The sequence below is a fragment of the Phaseolus vulgaris genome, chromosome 8, assembly GCF_000499845.2.
Source record: "Phaseolus vulgaris cultivar G19833 chromosome 8, P. vulgaris v2.0, whole genome shotgun sequence".
Taxonomy (NCBI): Eukaryota; Viridiplantae; Streptophyta; class Magnoliopsida; order Fabales; family Fabaceae; genus Phaseolus; species Phaseolus vulgaris.
In genome coordinates this window covers 59,319,508-59,337,632 of record NC_023752.2, presented here as the reverse complement: position 1 = coordinate 59,337,632, position 18,125 = coordinate 59,319,508, and the positions used below count along the sequence as shown (strand labels likewise).

Sequence of the window (18,125 nt, the reverse complement as noted above, 5' to 3'; positions counted from 1 at the left end):
AAACGGCTGGTATTTTGACACAAGGAGCTACAATATTTCTGCCTTCCTTCTTATCAAATCATTTTTTTTGCAGACTTCTGAGTGGAAATAAACTAACAGGGGATCTTCCTAAAGAGCTTGGCCATCTTCCAGTGCTGGACAGAATACAAATTGATGAGAACAATATTACAGGATCCATACCACTATCATTTGCAAACCTGAACAGCACAAAACACTTGTAAGATTCTTTATCATTATTACTAAAGTTTTAAAAGTCTAGATGTTATTGCACATATTTTATTTTGGCATAAATATATTCTAAATCTATTTTTCTGTACCATCAAGAATGACTTGATTATATATATCTTAAACAAAGGCTTCTAAAATTTTCACAGCATCTAGGATCTCGCTAAAAGTGGAAGGTGTAAGATCATTTGATTACAAAGAAATGGCCTTGGCTACAAACAATTTTAGTGAGTCTGCTCAAATTGGAGAAGGGGGTTATGGGAAGGTTTATAAAGGTCGTCTTTGTGATGGCACTGTTGTTGCCATAAAACGTGCACAGGAGGGTTCACTGCAAGGTGAGAGGGAGTTCCTTACAGAAATAGAATTGCTATCAAGGCTACACCATCGCAACCTTGTGTCTCTAATTGGATACTGTGATGAAGAGGGTGAACAGGTAACTTTTCCTGATGGCATATCGTTAAAATGAGGGAGTAAAGCACAACTAAGCCTATTCTTTATGATTCTTAAGGCAATGGTTATTTTGGTTCTATTTCTCCCTTAAATCTTATGTCCTTTTTTTGACTAGTTTATGTGTTCTGTTTGGTTTGTTTCTTTGTGCTTGCAGATGTTAGTCTATGAATATATGCCAAATGGAACCCTAAGGGATTACCTTTCTGGTATATTTAAACTTCTATCCTCAAATTTTCTGTATTTCCTGTTTAAGTTTTCTTGTTTTTATTTCTGGCCCCAATTTGGTTTCAAGTACAAAGGGACTAACGTTATAATTTTATTCTTAATTTAATCAAAAAAATGCCTTTCTATGTCTTAACTATGTTGGTAATGTTTGATGACAGCTTATTCAAAAGATGTTCTTAGTTTTTCTCCGAGGTTAAAGATTGCTCTAGGATCAAAGGTCTTGTATATCTACACACAGAAGCTAATCCTCCAATATTCCACCGAGACGTGAAGGCGAGCAATATATTATTGGACTCTAGGTACACAGCAAAAGTTGCCGATTTTGGACTTTCACGACTTGCCCCAGTTCCAGATATTGAAGGAAATGTACCTGCTCATCTATCCACTGTGGTCAAGGGGACCCCGGTATGGTTAACTGCATTTGCTTTCACTATAATTGAGCATGTGTTTTAGGATGAGATTTTAAATTATATTAAAGTATGAGACACTATTCTACAAAATTTAAGAAGGTCAAATGTAGTATACCAATGCCTTAATTCAAGTATGACTTAAAGATGAACATTGTTGGCATATTTCTTTTGAAAAAATAAAGAGGTACAAGTAATGAAGAGGTGACACACTAAGTCTATGTAAAGGAAAAAGATAAATGCTTCTCTGTATTCACACTCAAGTTTACCATCAACACATATGAAACATTGGGAGGGAGTCTGATCTTGATAGCAACTCAAAGTGAGGGACTGTTTAGGGCTGTATTCTTTATGTGGTAATAAAGATGGTAATTTAAAGTCTTGCAGAGAGTTGGGTTAACGATAGTTGGGAGTGGAAGTTAGTCTGGAGGAGAGGTCTTTTTGAGTGGGAAAATAGTCAGGAAGCTCAGTTGTTGCAAGAGGTGCATGGAAAGGCCCGAGTCTTGAGTATTGAAGATTGCCGGGTTTGGAAGGTAGGTAAGGATAGTGGGTTTTTGGTAAAGTTTGCCTATGCTAAATTAAGAGGCTCATATGAGGGAGAGAGTTTGTTTGTATCCCTCTGGAAGTCTTATGCTTTGCCTTCAGCCCAGTTTTTTGCTTGGAGGGTGTTGTCTAATTCGGTTGCTACAAGAGTTAATTTGGAAAGGCGTGTGGTTTCGGTTGATAGCAATCTCTGTAGCTTTTGCAGGATGGAAGTGGAGTCGACAAATCATTTGTTTTTTGATTGCAGGATTGCTGGACTTGTTTGGAAACAATGTTTTACATGGTTGGGGACTATGTTCGTTGATCATGTTGATCCAGTTTCCCACTTCGTGCAGTTTAATGTGTTAAATGCATCTGTCTAGGTTAAAGTTGTTTGGAGTAGCATCTGGATTGCAGTAGTAAATGAAATCTGGAAGCACAGGAATAAGCATATTTTCTAAGGTAGAGTGATAGACCATTCAGAAATGTTTACCTTGATTCAATTAAAGGTTTGGTCTTAGGTAACATCTAAATCTGCTTGTTTTACTTATTTTGAGTAGTGTATTGATCTTATGGCTTGTATGTTTTCAATTAAGTGAGCTTATGCAAGGTTTATTTCTTTGGTTGGGGTGTTATTTTATTTTAAGGATATAAAATTAGGTAGGCTAGAAGGCATTTTGAGGAAATGTTGTGTTATGATTATGTATAAAGGTTGAGTCACCCTAAAGTGGTTCATATTAATTTATTTTTTCCTTGCCCATAAAAAAAAGAAAAAAAAAGTGAGGGACTGTTTTTAGACAGTTATGCATAGAAAATAACTGCTGCTAGTCATGTTAGTGTTTGGTATAGTTTAAGAAATAAGTTTGACGTTTGGATCTTTGAAACCAAAATACAAAGATGTATCTAACTAATTCATTGGAAATTATTTTTTATATATGGTTTAAGGTTGATTTTATCCGTTCAATGTTTTAATTTTTCTATTTTTGTACTCATGCAGGGTTACCTTGATCCAGAGTACTTCTTAACACGTAATTTGACTCACAAAAGTGATGTTTACAGTCTGGGTGTTGTATTTTTGAAACTTTTGACGGGAAGGCCACCAATCTTTCATGGTGAAAATATAATTAGACAGGTATGTCATGTTTCTCTTCTTGGCAATTTTGTGTATAAGTTAAACTTTAACATATAACAGAAGATTAATTCGTTTAACCTTCTTATTTTCTTCTTCGTATAAATGCTTAATGAAGTTATTTAAGTAAGACCTAAATCTTTTTGTTTCTTCCTTTTTTATTTCAGGTTAATATGGCATACCAATATGGTGGCATTTCTCTGGTTGTTGATAAACGTATTGAGTCTTATCCATTTGAGTATGCAGTGAGATTTTTTACTTTAGCCTTAAAGTGTTGCAAAGATTTACCAAATGAAAGGCCTAAAATGACAGAAGTGGCTAGAGAGCTTGAATACATCTGTTCTATGTTACTTGAGCCAGATTCCAAGGGAGTTGAATATGTTACAAATGATTCTTCTGGTACAATATTGAGTCACAACCTTCATCATCTACTATAAACACTCTTTTCATTTCAGGAGATGTGTCAGGTAGTGACCTTGTTAGTGGAAGTGTACCAACCATCAAACCAACATAGAAGTTCAAAAGTTATATCTTTCTTTAGAAAAAAATAGTAAAAAAATAGTTTATTGAATCTGAGGATGTTAATTAGTACCTTGTGAATTGGACAATGAAATCAAACTAATTTTCATTTATTCATTTTGTGAATTGGACAATGAAACCAAATTTACTAATTTTCATTTATTCTTTTTGTGCTACTTGTATGATAAATTGATAGAGAATTGGCTAGTTAGTTATAATTAATCAATTTTTGCAACAGCAACAGAGATTTGTTTATGATGGTGCATTCCAGGTACTTTTGAAGTACTAATCACATGTCTTTTAGGTTATTAGGATTACAAATTCTTCTTCCGTAGTTCTTACGGGGATTTGCTAACTAGCTTTGATGATATGAAATGATAAATATCTTAATATTTGGAGAATCACTCTAAAATTAATTCAAAGAGGGAAGAATCAAACACTTAAATATAGCACTGAGTGTTTCATATTACACGATACACGATATAAGACTTAGACATCTTACAATATCACCATTTCCTTATCAAATTCTTGAATCCTAAAACAAGAAAATAAATACTCACAGAGATAAATATTTAACAAATAGAACTTTCTTTCTGTTATTGATTATTTATATACAAATTTTAATATCACTCCTACACCCACAACTCGTCTTAACACTCTGCTTCCCTCCAGCAATTGTGTCCCTACAAAATAATTATATGGTATCAATGTTTTACTATTATTCCATAACGAGTGACATGAGAATACTGGGGCCAGTGAGTTAGCATTGGTTAATTTAAAAAATGTTTTCTTAGCGGAAAAAAAAAAGTTATCTCACCAATTTATTTTAGCGGTTGGAGATGAGTTGGGTGATAACTTGAGGCACGGTTGCATTGTCCATTCCACACTTTGTTTTTTAAATCAATACCACACTTCCCATACTTCACTGTAGCCTTCTATTTACATATCTGATAAAATAATATTTCACTTAACAACATCATAACCCAAAGACATTGTAATTGTGTCTAGAAAAAGGACATGTGAATTTTACCTGGATTTAGATATAAACTTGGAGAATACTTTAGACATTCCTCTATGCTATGCTCAACAATTCCTTTTAACTTAAATCCGTGGTGAATCTCTTTGAAGTTTGGCAAATTTTTGAGTGTAATACTTCTCAGTTCCTGTAGTAGTAGTTTTTCTCCCTTTTTAGCCGTCTGTTCTTCACCACCATCATCAGCTTCATGTTCAAAACCAAAAGCCTTGTGTAACTCAGAGCACTCTACTATTTTCAAATATTTCAGACTGGTAAAATGAGTAGCCGATAGATTATAAAAAAGATATTTCAACTTATTGCAGTTTTGAACTGAAATGAAATAGAGTGTTGGGAAGCAGAGTTGTTGGGAAGAATACAGGGTTTGGAGTTGTCGTGCATCACCTAAATCAAATATTTGTTCCAATTCATCACATGTATATATACCCAGATTCATCAGCATTGGTAAACTTGTAACAACACTGATGGAGAAGATGGTTTTCAATTTTGGACATCCATATATTTTAACAGTTTCAAGCTTTTGGAGGCTTAGAAAACTTGTGGGGCCCTTCCATATGAAGTTGAGCTCAGGTAGGTTCCCCAAGTGTAGAGAATTTATATCCAAGTTTAGAGGAAGCAGTTCTCCAGTGCCCCCTTCTTCTCCCATTTGGATTTGGAACAGACCTTTTACTCTAACATCAGTCAATGTAAGGCTTTCAAGTTGGATGAATGTGTTGGTAATGAAGCATGGTATTTGATTCTCCTGTATACACAACATAATTCATTCTTAATATCTTACATTTTACAATTCATAAGTTATGGCTAATTCAAATCAACAAACTTGTTTTTTAAAAAAATTATGAATAAAATTGCACATTTAGTAACGAAAAGATAAATACAAAGCATGGATTATTTTACAGATTTAATTTATTATTTTTGCTAAATAAAGGACTTAGTGCATATATTTCAATCATTAATTCATCAATCTAACGTACTTCAAATATCACATATATAACGCACTTCAAAATCTTATATCTATCACTTGTAATTACAATATCATTTTTTATTTATTTACATGTATTGCATCTTTGAAAATAATATATATTATTTTTCAATAAACTTAATGTGAGGAAAAATACCTAAAATGTATTAAAAAATAAAAACAAAAATCTAGATCAAAACTCATTATTTAAAAAACCTATAAAAAATTACAATACTAATCGAAAAAACCATCATAATCAGTAGGTCTGAATACAATTCATTAAAATATAATTGATTAAATTGATAAATACTTGTTTATTAGACTAGATAAAAGATTATCCATTTCACAGAATTATGATTAATTTATACATATATTTTTCTACTCAAACACAATAATAATATAAATTATAATATTGATAGTTATCAGAATAAAAGTAATGATAAAAACTACTGCTATATGATTGTTATTCTTAATGCATTTAAACAACATCACTTGACAAAGTATACTGATTCCTGAACATCTCAATGTTAATTCATATTTAAAGTTCATTATTTTTAATCAATTTAATGAAATAATAAATAATAACTATGTTTCTATAAAAGCTCATGTGGTTATGTTAGTTAAAGATATTATTATTTTAAAATAATATATTACCTTTGAAGTTGTTTCTTGCGGGAGATTTGAAGCAGTCATCATCTTACTTATGCAAGAGTCAAGCAATTTGGGACATTTATGGTAGTATAACCTTTTAAGATTTGGAAGATGTGGACGACAATATTCAGGCCAAATGTCAATCACATTTGGTAATTCTGACAACAATAGAGTATGCAAATTAGAAAAATTTATGATATTAGTCTCCTTTTCATTTCGGTAAACTGCAGGATTACGTTTCTTTCCACTTCCAAATACATACTTCAATTTAAAGCAACATTGAATTTCCACCCTTTCCAAACTCACTAGCCCTACGGCTAAATTCTCAGAGAATATGTACTCCAAATTGTTGCAATCTTCAATTTTAATAATCCTTAATTTTTGGAACGTCAAATATGAATGACTTGGGATGCTTGAAAGAATATCGTTCCCTTCTTCCACTTCTTCTGTTATGTGCCTCAATGCGCTGCATTCATATATTGTTAGTTTCTCTAACAACACTAGAGATTGGACAACAGATGGCACAAAGAGAGAAGTTAGCACAGGGCATTTTGATACTGAAAGGACCTTCAGATTGCATAGTTTAGACTTCCTTGGAAAGGAGATGCTCTTCAATTTTCCACAATCTTTTATCAAGAGCTTTCCTAAATTTTCGAGGGAACATCGCGAAGAGGGATCACAAAAAACCTCTCCAAGGCTACATAAACTTTCCAACCTTAAGTAAACAAGTTTAGAGAATACACTGTTGCTGGTATTCATAGTGTTATCAATGAGACATTCTATCTTTTCACACCATTCGAGTTCTAGGGTAATCAAGTGATTCATGCCTTTTGGATCCATGGATGGGATTATATTTTTAAAATCTCCCCCAAGGTTCCTCAAATAAAGGAACTCTGCTCTTATAAAGAGACACTACAAGAAAAATTGCTTTTAGAAACTAAATTTTTGGTTTCTAAAATGATAAAAATAGTCACTAACTTAATTAGAGACTAATTTAGAAACTAATAGCATTAAGTGGCTAAAATCATGGTCGCTAATTTTAGATACCAATTTAGAATCTAATTTAGAAACCAATTTAGTTACCATTAAATAAAAACCAACTTAGTGACCAAATATATAGAAACTAATTTAGTGACCAATTATATAGAAACCAAATTAACAACCAATTTCATTGAAACCAGTTTAGTGACCAAAATATATAGAAACTCATTTAGTGACCAAATATATAAATACCAAAAAAATGGTCACAATATTGGTTTCTAAATAATGTAATTTATTATAAAATATTATTTTATTCATCTACTTTTTTTTATTTATTTAACTACTTACTCTTTCATATTTTATATTTATTTGTAGATTCAAGTTCACTAATTTTAAAAGTTCATCAACTCAAAGCAATTATTTTCAGAATCAAAATATAGTTATAAATGAGAAATTTTTCAATTTTTTTTTTCAAATTTTACAAAAGAACTTTTTTATGAATTATGAATGTGAACTAAGATTGTGGTAGAAACTAAAAAATAATCACATAAACTCAAGATACTCGCCGTAGTTTGAAATCTACTTTCAACTTTTGTTAATATCCATGAGTTATATGTACAAGAAAGTTTAGTCTATTCCTATCTTGATTGAATTTACATTTTTGTGCCTACTTGCAACTCACAAGCTTTTGGGCTGGAACAAATCAAGGACGGTCTTGGAAGCTAGAACTAAAAGATTGTTACAAATCAGTAAGAAACAAACCCAAACAATGGATAAAGGAATGAAAGAATGAAAATTGAAACAGATGAGGGCAGGATTGTAAATCATTGATTGTTTATTAACTTACCTTCTCAAATGATACTAGCTCAACCTCATAATACAAAGTGGAGTTAGAAGGAACACAACAAGTTCTTGTTGAGACTCTGATGAGCTAAAACCATACTCGGACGCAACAGTTAACAATGTCACCTCACCCTTCTTCATAATCAAAATAGCTTTGTCAAACCCGTCAATTGCTTGTTATGTTCAATCCTAAAACACTCACATTAGCTAGCTTAATAAATAATTTAGTGGGAATCGGGAAAAACATTGAGACATTTTTTCAAGTTACCCTTTTCAGTTTTGAATTCAAACAGCTCCCCTTCATCATCATGACCCTTCTTCAAAAACAAAGTACTATCTTACCAATTACTTTCACTACAAGAATGCAAAAACAGGTAAGGAAACATCAGAACCATGTTTTAAATCCATAAAATGACAAGGTTATCATCCACATTAAGAATTACAAGCATTTACACTTAAATTCATCATCAGACAACTTACATTGAGGCTTCACACTTAAAATCACTTTGTCTCCCTTCTTCATGGTTTTAAGAGTGCAAATACTGATGTTATGAGGTTGGGCAAGAACTATGGAAACCTACAAAATGATTTATGTTTGGAAAATAAAAATCAGCACATCATTAAGATTTTATTTGGATAAAGTTCTCCATGAGTACTTATAGGAAGATAAAATAAGAAAGAAAAACATAATAAGTAAGCAAAAATCAGATTATTCTTAATCTAATTTGTAAAAGTTTTCTTGTACTAGCTTCTATAAAAATGATTCAGGCATAAACTAATTTTCTAGAGAAGTTTATCTAAATAGGTCCAAATGATAAAGCAATTTAAACCGAAACTGAATATGAAAGTCCACTTACTTATCCCAAAAGGAATTCTTTGGAAAAATATTTGGGTACTTCTCTACTGGCTACAATTAAATACAGAATTTCAGCAGTTAACCTTCTCAGAAAACAAGAATACTTTCAATTCAAAACATTTCATCTTATAAACATATGGAAATTCAAGGCTTTATGCAAGATTTATCTTATACTCCAGATGGCTAAGAATATGAATAGTACTTGAGCCAAATAGCCTCTCAATGAAGGGCCAATTATTAAACCAATCACAACATGACTTGTTGTGGAAATGCAGTTCTAAGAATTAACAATGTAAAAGAGTTAGTGATGCTTACAGTTGACAGTCCTAGAGTTTGGTGTTCTTCTCTAAAAAGTTCAATGGCATAGGCTTGTTAAATAAAGTAGTTAGACAAGAAAATGTAGAAATGAAAGTTTGAAAGAGAATGAAGTTATAATCAACACATGCATTCAAAATTTGTAGTAGGAGTTAAAGATATGATACCCTCACTGGTCATAGAAAACCATTGAAACATCCGAGAAGAAATCTCGTAAGAATAGCCATCCAAAAACTTTTGCTAAGGCCAAATAGTGTGTTGAAAATGACACTGAAATGAAGTAAGCATTGATAATTATGGGAATCTTAAAAGCTAAGCATGCAGTTCATTGACATGTATACTTACACTGAAATGATCCCTGCAAGTATTACGGTTTTCGACCAGTGCGATCAACTATAGCTCCCCACAACAAAGATGTCAAACATCTGCCAAGCATGAATACAGAACCTACCACATTTTTATCAATATGTAATTAGGTATACGGGCAAAGATTTCCCCAATCGAAACTCTAGTATGAGAATCATTAAACTTGCTGAAAATAAAATCAAAATAAAAAAACCATACCTAATTGTGCGAACAACTTGAAGCCTGTGACACTGAAGATCATATTGCGTTTGAGCACCGTCACGGACAATATTCCGAGTCGCAAGCACGACATATAGAGATTGAGAATGATTTACCTGAGCTTGAGCAAGGAAAGAGACAGTGAGATGAACCAATTGGACGAGATGGAGAACGAGAACGGCAGTGATAAAGAATAACGAAACTGAAGAAGAAGAAGAAGAAGAAGAAGAAGAAGAAGAAAGAAGAAGAAGAAGAAAGAAGAAGAAGAAGAAGAAGAAGAAGAAGAAGAAGAAGAAGAAGAAGAAGAAGAAGAAGAAAAGAAGAAGAAGAAGAAGAAGAAGAAGAAGAAGAAAGAAGAAGAAGAAGAAGAAGAAGAAGAAGAAGAAGAAGAAAAGAAGAAAAAAAGAAGAAGAAGAAGAAGAAAAAAGAAGAAGAAGAAGAAGAAGAAGAAGAAGAAGAAAGAAGAAGAAGAAGAAGAAGAAGAAGAAGAAGAAGAAGAAGAAGAAGAAAAGAAGAAGAAAAGAAGAAGAAGAAGAAGAAGAAGAAGAAGAAGAAGAAGAAGAAGAAGAAAGAAGAAGAAGAAGAAAAGAAGAAGAAGAAGAAGAAGAAAGAAGAAGAAGAAGAAGAAGAAGAAGAAGAAGAAGAAGAAAAGAAGAAGAAGAAGAAGAAGAAGAAGAAGAAGAAGAAGAAAGAAGAAGAAGAAGAAGAAGAAGAAGAAGAAGAAAGAAGAAGAAGAAGAAGAAGAAGAAGAAGAAGAAGAAGAAGAAGAAGAAAGAAGAAGAAGAAGAAGAAGAAGAAGAAGAAGAAGAAGAAGAAGAAGAAAGAAGAAGAAGAAGAAGAAGAAGAAGAAAGAAGAAGAAGAAGAAGAAGAAGAAGAAGAAGAAGAAGAAAGAAAAGAAGAAGAAGAAGAAGAAGAAGAAAGAAGAAGAAAAGAAGAAGAAGAAGAAGAAGAAGAAGAAGAAGAAGAAGAAGAAAGAAGAAGAAGAAGAAGAAGAAGAAGAAGAAGAAGAAGAAGAAGAAAAGAAGAAGAAGAAGAAGAAGAAGAAGAAGAAAAAAAAGAAGAAGAAGAAGAAGAAGAAGAAGAAGAAAGAAGAAGAAGAAGAAGAAGAAGAAGAAAGAAGAAGAAGAAGAAGAAGAAGAAGAAGAAGAAGAAAGAAGAAGAAGAAGAAGAAGAAGAAGAAGAAAGAAGAAGAAGAAGAAGAAGAAAGAAGAAGAAGAAGAAGAAGAAGAAGAAGAAGAAGAAGAAGAAGAAGAAGAAGAAGAAGAAGAAGAAGAAGAAGAAGAAGAAGAAGAAGAAGAAGAAGAAGAAGAAGAAGAAGAAGAAGAAGAAGAAGAAGAAGAAAGAAGAAGAAGAAGAAGAAGAAGAAGAAGAAGAAGAAGAAGAAGAAGAAGAAGAAGAAGAAAGAAGAAGAAGAAGAAGAAGAAGAAGAAAGAAGAAGAAGAAGAAGAAGAAGAAAGAAGAAGAAGAAGAAGAAGAAGAAGAAGAAAGAAGAAGAAGAAAGAAGAAGAAAAAAAAAGAAGAAGAAGAAGAAGAAGAAGAAGAAGAAGAAAGAAGAAGAAGAAGAAGAAGAAAGAAGAAGAAGAAAGAAGAAGAAGAAGAAGAAGAAGAAGAAAGAAGAAGAAGAAGAAGAAGAAGAAGAAGAAGAAGAAGAAGAAGAAGTATCAAGTAGAATTTTAGAAAAAGTATTTTTTTTCTAAAAAAATATATAAAAACATTTAAATATATACAAACTTAAATAAAATAAATTTAGTAATAATTTCTTGCAAATTATTATTGAAATAAAATTTATAAATATTTTATAAGAAAAATAATTCTAAATAAATTAGTAAAATGTACTTAATTCTAATAGCGTTAGAAATTCAAACTGCATAATATTTTCTCATATTTAAAAAAATTAAATAAGATTTTAAAAAGTATGTATATCTATTTAAATTAATTCATAATTTTTTTAATTTAAAAAATATTTTGAATTTATAATTAATTTAATTTTATGTTTAAATAAAATTAAAAGATTAAAATACTATTTTAAATGTAATTTTAAATTAATATTAATTATTTTAATATTATACTAAAAATAATAGTTTAGTAAACTTATTCATATTAATTTAAAATATTTTATAAATTAAAAATTAATAATTAATTTTATAAAATTTAATTATTCTAAAATTAGTATCTAGATTTAAATAATAGTGACTAAAAATTTAAGTATCTAAATTATATGATGAATAGAAACTAAAAAAATAGTTTCTAATTTTATTATTTTTAGAGACCAAAAATTAGTTTCTAAATTAAATTAAAAGTGACTAAAAAAATGGTTTCCAATTACATCTTAACAAGAGACTAAAAAAATGGTCTCTAAAAAAAATTTTATTTTTATTTTTATTATTAGCTACCAAAAATATAGTATCTAATTATATTATAATTTTTATTAATAATAGATACCTTTTTAGTAACCAATAATTTTTAGTTTATAAAATAGTATCTAAATTGGTTTTTATAGAAACTATTTTTTTTTAGTTTCTAAATTAGTTAATATTATAACATTGGTAGAAAAACTTTGGTAGCTAATCATTTAACAATAAACTAATTTAGAAACCAAAAGTTGTTAATTTTCTAAAATGGTCTCTAATTTAGTCACTATAATAACTAATTAATTTTTTTTCTCTAAAATTGATTTCTATTTCATGATTTTCTTGTAGTGCATAGATTTGTGGCATTTTCTTATGATCATTCCCTTAAATGTTTACAACTCACGCAATCTTGTTATCCATTCTTACAGCAATAAAGAGTTTACATGCATGATTTTCGTCATTCACATTAATCTCATTCCTTTAATTTACTGTATATGGACATATGTGTCTCTGCTAAAAGGTTTCCATACATGGTCATCTTTATGTTCTCACCATCATGGATGATCACACTCTCACTTTAAGTGAATTTATCTCATGCATTCAAACTCTAAAAGTCGCACTTACATTGTCAATTTCATTGTATATTATGAAGATTGACTATAAATCATGTTTAATAGACTATTTGATGGAAAGCTCAGTCAGACGAGTTAGACCGCCTAATGGAGGCATCAAATTGATATAGACCATTAAGTAGTTTGATGGAGACCATTAAGTAGTAGTGTGACAAATTATTTAGTGTAGACATTTATTAGGGTTAATCGTCTTAACGATTTTTTCTTATTCCTTTAATTTAAGTTATATATATACCATTATAAGTATGACGATACATTGTATTGATAGACTCTTTGTGTGTAAAATCTTCCACCGCTAATGAAGAGGACTCTGACACCTTGTTATCAAATATTTTTATCTTTCGGATAAAGGTCTTCTTCTTTCATGATTTAATTAAGCTTCTATCAGTCTTGTCTTTCATGAAAAAAAAAATTTTAAAAAAAATTAAAAAAAATTAAATATATATATATATATATTATAAGAGGAAAATAAATAATCTATTTAGTTTTGAAGTATTAATTTTTTCTCATACTTAGTCTCTTTCAAGTGTTGAAAATTAATATAAAGTTCAAAATAGATCACTAGTGCAAAAGGGTCTATTTATGACAATACATTCACAACGCTTTTATGGCTAAACATTGTTATTCAAAACGCGGTGGTATTTTTTAAATTAAATGACTCTAAAACGACGACTATGAGGTAAATTCATCGTTTTAGACCAAAGCGTTTCGTCTAAAACAATTACCCAATTCAAAACATAATACATTATATTCCGAATGCAATATAATAAAACTAATTATCTATATAAATAATTGTAAACCAAGTAATAATTAAAATTAAAATATTTAAAAATAAAAAAACTAACCTGTAGCGTGAACGTGAACAGAGCTGTGACGACAATGGAGGCAAGAGCAGCGACAAGAGTGACAACAAAATAGCAGAGAAGCGTGAACAAAAGAATCTCCTATGATATAGAACGAAATAAGGAGAAGCAGTGGAGGGAACGGCGAAGGCAGTGGCAGTGGCAACAACTTTCGTAGGAACAAAATGAACTCTTGATCAAGAAAACTTAAAATAGCACAAATGGAGAGTGAGGGTGTGAGTCAAGAAAATTAGGTAAAAATATCATTTATGAGTAATAACCGGTGTAATATACTTTTTTATTAACTTAAACTTTTTTTTTACTGTGAAATGACATATAACACCGATTGCGTAGTCCAACCAGTGTTATGTGTAATTTTCAAAACTTTAAAAACATTTTTGTAATCTAAAGATTACATATAACACTGATTCATGTATCCAATAGGTGTTATATGTAGTGCCCATAGTTAAATTTTTCAAATATTTTTAAACTTTGGGAATGACATATTTTAAACCCTAAACATATAACATCAATTGTATAGAAGAACCAATGTTATATATCATTTTTAAAAACTTTTAATTTTTTTTAATCTGGGAATGACATATAATATTGATTCCTCTATTCAATCGATGTTATGTGGAATCATAGAGATAAAAATTTTAAAAACCTTTTTTTTTGCTCTGAGCAGGACATATTACACTGGTTGGATAGTCCAACTGGTGTAATATGTGTCAAATATTTACAAAAATGTCATCGAGTTTTTATTTATACCGGTCATTTAAGCGACCTAATATGTCGTTGTAAAAAGTGTTATTAAGTTCTCCTTACACATATCACTACAAGAAAATCATTAAATAGAAATCAATTTTAGACACCAAAAATATTTAGTTGTTATATTGACTAAATTAAAGACCATTTTAGAGACTAATAAAAATTTTGGTTTCTAAATTAGTTTTTATTATTGTTAAATAGTTTCTAAATTGGAATTTAATTAGCAACCAAGGTTTTTGCTACCAAATTTAGAATCTAAATAATTGGTAGTTAAAACCTTGGTTGCTAATTAGATACCAATTTATAAACTATTTAGCAATAATAGAAACTAATTTAGAAACCAAAATTTTTTTTAGTCTCTAAAATGGTCTCTAATTTAGTCAATATAACAACTAATTATTTTTTGTCTTTAAAATTGGTTTTTATTTAATGATTTTCTTGTAATATATATTTATTTTTTCATAGAAGGAGTTAGGTCAAAACTTCTATGTAATCTTATTTGATTTGAAGGTTAAAATTAGCTAACTCATAAACTTTTTTAAATTTAAAATTTGATTTAAGTAAATAACTGTTTAACATTAGATTATTTTTTAATGTATTCAAATTATATATTTATTTTCTTTTTAAATTATTAAGTGTGTTGACCAACAAAAAGTTTCAAACCTATATTCTTATTGAAGAAAAATGGTCATATATATAACCCTTTTTTCAGAATAATTTTTTTAGATAAATTATCATAAAACTTATTTTAAATCTTAAAAACAAGTTTATGTCATATAAATTAGTCACCATGTACGACGAATGTAAAATTTTGACGTACATATTTTTTACTTATATCAATGAGAACAATATTTTAATTTCATGGTTTATATAAACTTTTGATCTATTAATCCAATATTCAGAGAAATATTAAGTCTAATTTTTCTTATCGGATAAAGCGTTACCGGAATAAAGTGTTGGAGTTTTGAGATGGTAGAAAGACAATTGTGTTGTAAGTTGAGTACTTTGATCCGAAGAAAAGTAAGAGATGAGAGAAGATACCTGCAAAAATATCTTTGACACTCAAGACAGTAAAAATTTAGAAAATTTATGTGAGAACAGATGAATATATGAGTTTAATGTGTATTTTATGAGAATTATCACATTTTTATAGGTCTAGTTAAAATTCAAACTCTTAAAAAAATATTTTATATGAATAATGAATATTGTATATAATATATTATGATCTATTTGTATGACTTAATTATCACATTAAATAAATGGTTATTAACTTGAGGCGTATCTTAGTGTAAATTATGAGTAGATAAAATTATGGATGAGATAAAGATTTAATTAGGCTAAATAAGAAAAGTGAATCTAGACTTATATAAAAAAAACAAGATTAAGCCTAAAAAGTACATGACTAATATCTTCATAAGATGAACCACTTTGGAAAGTAAATTTTAATTGATATGATTGAGATGGATGTAAAATAGGAGTAATATAAGAGTAAGAAAATGTAACTAAAATGATTATTTGAATTGAGAAACGTACCTGAAGATTTGTGCAGATAGAATGTGAAGAAGAAAGAAGAAGAAATATTAAGTGAATGGTGTGGAGATGCAATTTTAAAGAATGAAAAAGAATGAGAAAGAAGTATGAACTTCCTCAGCTTCCAAGTAAGGCATAGAATTCATAAAGATGCAATTCATTCCTTCATTTTTCTTCACTTTATCAATAACAACAAATTCTTTTTCCAATTCTTCTGTTTCTGCTTTCATCTCTGCACAAGTTACGAATATATACAAGAAGTCAGGACAAAATGTTTTATCACTTTTAAATGAACCAATTACAAATAATCAGCTTCATAAACTTCTCGATAATTACTTTTAATAATAAAAACTTAAAATAACTTTAATTATAATTTAATTTTTGTAAAAGCTATCTTCTATTAACTTTTTTATTAAAATTTGAATTTTCAACTCATACCATAGTTAACTTATAAAATAATTAACTTTTTTTTTTCTTTTTGTTTTCAATTAAAATACTTATAAAAACACCACTAGATATCTACAAAGATTTTATCTACTAATTACTTATATTCTAAATTAGTCTTATTAATTTAAAATTTAAAATATTAGTAACTAAAATCTTGGTACCTAATTTAGATATCAATTTAAAAAATATTTTATAAATTTTTATTAATAATAGGTCGCTAATAATTTTCTTGTTTGTAGTGAATAGAAATTAATTTAGATATTAATAATTTTTTTATTATTTAAAATAATATCTAATTTAGTCAGTTATAACAACTAGTTATTTTTTATCTCTAAAATTGATTTCTATTTAATACTTTTTTTAATAATTTTTTATTTATAATAAAGTAATTTTATTGTCAGTCATAATTATATTATTTCATAAAAATAATTAGTCTACAAAGATATCTACACCACTAGATATCTACAAATTAGTCTCTATTAGTCTTTTAAACATTAATTTAAAATCTAAAATCTTAGTAGCTAATTTAGATACTAATTTAAAAATTATTTTATAAATTTTTATTAATAATAGAAACCATTTTAAATATCAATAATGTTTTAGTCTCTAATATAGTATCTAATCTAGTTAATATATTTGACTAATTAATTTTAGTCTCTAAATTTAGTCCCTAATAATTTTTCTATTTGTAGTTAATAGAAACTAATTTAGATATTAATAATGTTTTTAGTTTTTAAAATAATATCTAATTTTTTTTTTATAAAGTTTTCGTGTTAGGCATCACTATGCAACTTGACATCCAAATAATATATCTAATTTAGTCAGTATAATAACTAGTTATTTTTTATCTCTAAAATTGATTTCTATTTAATGGTTTTTTTTATAATTTTTTATTTATAATAAAGTAATTTTATTCTCTTTCATAATTATATTATTTCATAAAAATAATTATTTTGATAAAACTCTTAATATAAGTGTTGTTTTTTATACAAAATATAATTATAATTTAGAATTTATTATCATAATAAAGATTATGATAATGAGAAACAAATGTAGTGACCCTAATCTAACTTAGTTATAGGATTATGATAAATGAATATTAATGATTTGAGGGTATGTGCATTGAGCATTGCAGATGTTAAGCATCTGTGTGCTTTTCCAGCAGAACAGTCTGTGTAGTTCAATGAGCACTTGTGACGATCTTATGTAGGTAAAGGGAAGCAGAATGGAAGGAAGTAACGTGATAGCTTGGTTGTAGAGGTGCTAGTGAGGAAGCAGGGGGGTTTCTTATTCTGGAAGGTAGAAAAAGTAGGACCAGGTTTTATGTCAATAAGGAGAAGCAGGCTAGGGTAGTTCTTATACTTTAGAAACCGTGTAGTTTGGAGGTCGAATCAGGTTTGAGATAAGAGCTTGGAATTGGAAGCTGTGTGGTGGAGTTGAAGGAAGGGTAGAGCTCCTTTATTTTGGCCAAAAGCTGTTGGATTTTCTGCTACATGTCATTTTGTTAAGGGCTTTAAGGATGAGTCTGCAGCTTCCTCTTCTGTGGCTTTAAGCCTTTTACAAAGGGTATTGGTGCTGGTTTCCTTAAGAGGTGGCACGTGTTGGCACTTCTTAGGCCTTTTCCCTCTTAAGTTGGTTAGCGGTGCATGAGAGCTTATGCAGTCACAATCTTTGTTCCTTCAATTGGATATAAAGAATGTGGTTTAGTAGGTGCTGGTTTGTGTTTGCTATGGGAGCTTCCAGACAATGGTCTTTTAAATCCTTTTGAATATGGTTGAGCTCGTTGTAAGGTTTGGGTTGAGTACCCTGAATTACTTCCTTTATTTATTTTATATAAAAAAATGATTGGGATAGATAAATATATATGTAA

At 29.2% G+C, this 18,125-nt stretch overlaps 1 long non-coding RNA gene and 2 pseudogenes across 1 annotated transcript; 1 reads left to right on the top strand and 2 right to left on the bottom strand.

Annotated features, from left to right (window-relative positions):
- The first annotated feature begins 349 nt into the window (after positions 1–349).
- LOC137825421 (probable LRR receptor-like serine/threonine-protein kinase At1g06840) lies at positions 350–3,472 on the top strand (annotated as a pseudogene).
- A 437-nt stretch (positions 3,473–3,909) lies between these two features.
- The window catches only part of LOC137825420 (probable disease resistance protein At4g27220), a 32,814-nt pseudogene continuing 18,598 nt past the window's right edge, over positions 3,910–18,125 (bottom strand).
- On the bottom strand, positions 7,672–9,828 carry LOC137823407 (uncharacterized). Its single transcript, XR_011083122.1, has 8 exons — positions 9,682–9,828; positions 9,463–9,564; positions 9,285–9,387; positions 8,804–9,079; positions 8,427–8,523; positions 8,215–8,300; positions 7,951–8,135; positions 7,672–7,831 (listed from the first exon to the last, which is right to left on the bottom strand). It is a non-coding gene; the product is annotated as an uncharacterized lncRNA (long non-coding RNA).